The following is a 6,290-nucleotide window of genomic DNA, read 5'->3' as shown; positions in this document are numbered from 1 at the left end:
AGATGTGTCAGCAGAGAGTTCTGTGGATCATACAGCAGCTGATAAGTACTGGAAGGATTAAGATTTTTTTAATAGAAGTTATTTACAAATCTGTTTAACTTTCTGGCACCAATTGATTTAGAAAAAATATATTTTCCAGTGGAGTACCCCTTTAAAGGGGTATTCCAGGCCAAAACTTTTTTTTATATATCAACTGGCTACGGAAAGTTAAACAGATTTGTAAATTACTTCTATTAAAAAATCTTAATCCTTCCAATAGTTATTAGCTTCTGAAGTTGAGTTGTTGTTTTCTGTCTAACTGCTCTCTGATGACTCACGTCCCGGGAGCTGTGCAGTTCCTATGGGGATATTCTCCCATCATGCACAGCTCCCGGGACGTGACATCATCATTGAGCAGTTAGACAGAAAACTTCAGAAGCTAATAACTATTGGAAGGATTAAATTTTTTTAATAGAAGTAATTTACAAATCTTTTCAACTTTCCGGAGCCAGTTGATATATAAAAAAAAAGGTTTTGCCTGGATAACCCCTTTAAGCAAACACTTATGATGATCCTAGTCAAGATCTCTTTATTTTCCCCCAAAAAGATGGTTAGTCAGATGCACTCTCCCTGACTGCTCCCCCTCCCTGAGACTGATAGACCAAATAATTTGTCTGGGCAACAAAACCTGAATTGCGCACTTAGCAAGGTCTTTGATGACAGTAAAAAATAAAGGATAACAAGCTGTTTTCAGGGATCTGACTCAAACCTCCTTTCAGGCTATTGCGCAGATCTTGCATTTCAATGAAAGGAGCAGAAAGCTGGGTCATAGACAGCCAGAGAATTACCTGCAATTGAAAACACTCAGCAGACGTGTTCGGTGGGATACGCACCTGCAAAGCTCGCCGAGGGTAGAGGCACAGACAGGCCAAGGATGTGAGATGGAGATTAGATCCTTCAGGTAAAGTGCCCGGCTGCCATGAATCTTCACTGAAATAAAGGAAAATGCACATGTAAATATAGACCACAGAGGAGAAATAGCCTCAAATAATTACAGGATGACCTGAGCACCTAAAACTACCTGCTGATCGTAGGTGAATATAAATACATTGAAATGTTCTACACGAAAACGTGTTGTCAGTAAATGCATAGGGCTTATTAAAATTACTGTAGTAATTACATTATTTATAAAAAGGAATTTCCATAAAAGAACGGGTTATCCAGGAATCGAAAAAAAAAAGACCTAATTTCTTTCAAAGACCACTCCCTGTCTGTCTCCAGGTTGGGTGTGGTTTTACAACTTGGCTCCATTCACTGCAATGGAACTGAGCTCCAGAACCACACCCAACCTGGAGACAGACAGGGAGCAGTGTTCAAAAGAAATGGTCTATTTTTCCATTCCTGGATAACCCCTTTAATCTAAAAGATGCTGGATTTCCTTGAAAAGCACCCATTACAGTGCCTGTATGGGATTGTCACCCATCTCTTCATAGACCCTGAACAGTAATTACTCTCCCTGTTTTCTCTAACTCTCTGAACCACAATACAGTCAAAAAAGTATTACATGTGCCGTTACCTGGCATCAAATAGGCAGTTATGGTAAAAAGGGCTGAATGCATTCACCTGGTGGTGAGCGTACCAACCGTGCTGGCATTTAGAATTGTCAAATTAATGACTATGGAGATCTCGATAGCAGCTGGTATCTACCCATAACCCCAGGCAGGGCACGGAGAAGTGATCAGAAGCAGATGATCCCACATGGACAGAGGAACTCTTGGGAAAAAAACTGGATACTTGAGCCGGCACCAAACTGCATGAAGAAGATCGGTTATGGGTGGTTTGGAATAAAGGTTATATTAACACACAGGTGAATCACAACGCGTTTTGAGGAGCATATCCCCTCTTCATCAGGTTGTGTCTACAACATGATAACCTATAGCCCACCCTCAGCAGCAGCAGCATGGACGTCATAATAGAGCAGTACTGTAAGCTGTGAAACAAGCTTTGGAGTGAGAAAGACGACTTTAAGCTGCTGTTTACTCTGTGTGTGTTTATCTCTGCTTCTACCTCTCCCTCCTATTTTCATAGACTTTTAGGAGTTTTTCAATAAATAATGAGTTGGGGGGGGGGGGGGGGGTAAACGGAGCCTGATAAATGGAGAAAAAAAGGCTCTAAGAGGATATTTTAAGAAGAGAGAGGGGGGGGGCAGTGGGGTGACTGGCAAACCTATTCTCAAATCTGTACTGCCTCCACTGTTTTATCAAGTTTGCCATAGAGGAATATGGCATTATCTCCCATTTGGATTATCAATAGCTCTACAGATCCTCACAAAGGTCCTTTTCTCTGTAATGGTTTTTCTCTCCAGCATCATGATGATCAAGACAACATCTAAGCCAGCCAATCAAATGGGTCACCCTGTCCCGCAAGCTTGAAAGCAGCTGCCTGTCTCCCCAGCTTCCTCTCCACTGGACTGGCTTGTCTACCCTAAGTTGACCCTTGGTCATTTGTTTTTGGCTGATCCTGATGACAATTTGAATAGGGAGGGGTTGTCTAGAACCTAAAAGTCCAAGGTGTACATCCCGATAGGAGTCCAACTTCCCAAAGTTAATACTTCTGTCCCAACATGGGACAAACCTCCCAGCCAGTCATTGTGCCAGGGTTCGGACAGCCCATGCTACAGCATTTGTCTAGCTAAATCATCAAGGAGGGACTCTGCGGCCATATTTGAGAGGAACATTAAATATACACGTTCCAGCTCTCTTCATAGTCCATATTGCAGGGATCGCCAACTTGCTTAGCCACAAACAGAGCAATTTAGGAAGCTGATCCAGATGGGGTCAGACATGGCCCTCATGGCATCCCGGATTGAATCTGCCCTCTTCTGTGCCCTGATATCAAGATCTTCTAGCCCTCATGGTGGATCCACTGGGCATTTTTTTTTTTTTTTTTTAACCATAAAAATCCTTTTCTGAACATGCTCGTTGAAGAACAGATCACCCACTTAAAGGGGTTATCCAGCAATAGAAAAACAGAGCTAGTTGCTTTCAGAAACCACTCCTTGTCTGTCTCCAGGTTGGGTGTGGTTCTGCTTCTCATTTCCATTGAAGTGAATGGAGCAAAGTCGTAATACCAAACCCAACCTGGGATGGAAGTGGAGCTGTTTTTAAAAGAAATTAGCTGTGTTTTCCTATTCCTGGATAACCCCTTTAATCTTTCCTTGTAGATTTATATATTCCTTCAGGTGAAGTTACCTATTCTTATTCATGTTTGGTTTATTGCTCTCATTGTTGGCCGAATGATATAAAAGAGGGTAATTTATCCTATGGCCCATCTCCTAGAGGCAACAAGTCATACCCAAGCTTGTCACCTGTGCCCCCTAATGACTGAGGAAAGGGAGATTTAATGGTACGTAACAAAAAAAAGAAAAAAAAAAGCAATTTTTAGAACAAATCTTTACATCAGTGTTTTCCAAATAGTGTGTCTCCAGCTGTTGCAAAACTACAACTCCCAGTATGCTCAGACAGCCAAAGGCAGGCTAGGCACATAATAGGGCAGTGGTTTCCAACCAAGGTGCCTCCAGCTGTTGCAAAACTACAACTCCCAGCATGCCCGGACAGCCGAAGGCAGGCAGGTCACAGAATAGGGCAGTGGTTTCCAGCCAGGGTGCCTCCAGCTGTTGCAAAACTACAACTCTCAGCATGTCCGGACAGCTGAAGGCAGGCTGGGAACCGAAAAGGGCAGTGTTTTCCAACCAGGGTGCCTCCAGCTGTTGCAAAATTACAACTCTCAGCATGTCCGGACAGCCGAAGGCAGGATGGGCACCGAATAGGGCAGTGTTTTCCAACCAGGGAGCCTCCAGCTGTTGCAAAACTACAATTCCCAGCATACCCAGACAGCCAAAGACCAGCTGGGCACCGAATAGGGCAGTGTTTTCCAACCAGGGTGCCTCCAGCTGTTGCAAAACAACAACTCTCAGCATGTCCGGACAGCTGAAGACAGGCTGGGCACCGAATAGGGCAGTGTTTTCCAACCAGGGTGCCTCCAGCTGTTGCAAAACTACAACTCCCAGCATGCCCGGACAGCCTTCGGCTGTCCAGGCACGCTAGGAGTTGTAGTTTTGCAACAGCTGGAGGCACCCTGGTTGGAAAACACTGTGCTATGGAGAAATCGGAACTTCTCTGCCTCACCCGTCTCCCGGAGCTGGTCCAACCCAAGGAAGTCGGAGAAACATAGGTATACTGGGAGTTTTAGTTTTGCAGCAGCTGGAGACGGAGAACACTGCTTTACATACAGGCTTTAATGCAGTGGAGTTAGGCTCCATTCATGCATCGTTTTAAAGTGTCCCCCTGAGGTATATGTCACAGGTATATCTACATATATCAGCCTGACAGACCCCAAAAGGACGTTCTTTTGTCCTCTATCATACAGAAACTTTTTAATGGTTTAATGTGTCAGGAACATACAACAATCAGGCACTGCAATGTATAAGCAGCCTCACCACACTGACTTGTTTTAGTTAATATATGTGTATATCTTATTATAACCATACACACACCTAGAACTAGACCTTCAGACCTTGATACTAAATAAGTGCAGCAGCTTGAGTCTTCTTGTTCCATTTATACACAGCTCAAAAAAACATAAAGGGAACACTAAACAACACAATGTAACTCCAAGTCAATGACACTTCTGTGAAATCCCACTGTCCACTCAGGAAGCAACACTGATTGACAATCAATTTCACATGCTGTTGTGCAAATGGAACAGACAACCGGTGGAAATTATAGGCAATTAGCAAGACACCCCCAATAAAGGAGTGGTTCTGCAGGTGGCGACCACAGACCACTTCTCAGTTCCTATGCTTCTTGGCTGATGTTTTGGTCACTTTTGAATGCTGGCGGTGCTTTCACTCTAGTGGTAGCATGAGTCAGAGTCTACAACCCACACAAGTGGTTCAGGTAGTGCAGCTCATCCAGGTTGGCACATCAATGCGAGTTATGGCAAGAAGGTTTGCTGTGTCTGTCAGCGTAGTGTCCAGAGCATGGAGGTACTACCAGGAGACAGGCCAGTACATCAGGAGATGTGCCAGGAGCAGGAGGAGCACTGCCAGAGCCCTGCAATATGACCTCCAGCAGGCCACAAATGTGCATGTGTCCACTCATATGGTCAGAAACAGACTCCATGAGGGTGGTATGAGGGCCCGATGTCCACAGGTGGGGGGTTGTGCTTACAGCCCAACACTGTGCAGGACATTTAGCATTTGCCAGATAACACCAAGATTGGCAAATTTGCCACTGGCGCCTTGTGCTCTTCACAGATGATAGCAGGTTCACAATGAGCACATGTGACAGAGTCTGGAGACACCGTGAGGAACGTTCTGCTGCCTGCAACATCCTCCAGCATGACTGGTTTGGTGGTGGGTCAGTAATGGTGTGGGGTGGCATTTCTTTGAGGGGCTGCACAGCCCTCCATGTGCTTGCCAGAGGTAGCCTGACTGCCATTAGGTACCGAGATGAGATCCTCAGACCCCTTGTGAGACCATATGCTGGTGCGGTTGGCCCTGGCTTCCTCCTAATTCAAGACAATGTGGCTGGAGTGTGTCAGCATTTCCTACAAGAGGAAGGCATTGATCCTATGGACTGGCCCGCCCGTTCCCCAGACCTGAATCCGATTGAGCACATCTGGGACATCATGTCTCGCTCCATCTACCACAGACTGTCCAGGAGTTGGCGGATGCTTTAGTCCAGGTCTGGGAGGACATCCCTCAGGAGACCATCCGCCACCTCATCAGGAGCATGCCCAGGCGTTTTAGGGAGGTCATACGGGCACGTGGAGGCCACACACACTACTGAGCCTCATTGTGACTTGTTTTAAGGACATTACATAAAGTTGGATCAGCCTGTAGTGTGGTTTTCCACTTTGATTTTGAGTGTGACTCCATATCCAGACCTCCATGGGTTGATAAATTTGATTTCCATTGATAATTTTTGTGATTTTGTTGTCAGCACATTCAATTATGTAAAGACGAAAGTATTTCATACTATTAATTCATTCATTCAGATCTAGGATGTGTTATCTTAGTGTTCCCTTTCTTTTCCTGAGCAGTATATTAGGATCTTTCTTATATTGTCCTAACCAGGCTGAAGTAGAGATGTACTGTGAACTCTCTTGTCTTCTAGACAGGGTTGTCTTCTCAAAGCAAATGTCTAGTTTAGCAATAATATATGGAGGTCACAGAAAATCTGGTGTGAACAAGGTAGTGGTCTCCTCGAAGAGGTGGTCTTTTGGAGAGGTTTCACTGTCTGTGTATT

The sequence above is a fragment of the Hyla sarda genome, chromosome 13, assembly GCF_029499605.1.
Source record: "Hyla sarda isolate aHylSar1 chromosome 13, aHylSar1.hap1, whole genome shotgun sequence".
NCBI classification, from domain to species: Eukaryota; Metazoa; Chordata; class Amphibia; order Anura; family Hylidae; genus Hyla; species Hyla sarda.
The sequence above is the reverse complement of the archived record's forward strand: the minus strand, read 5'-3'. Positions refer to the sequence as shown.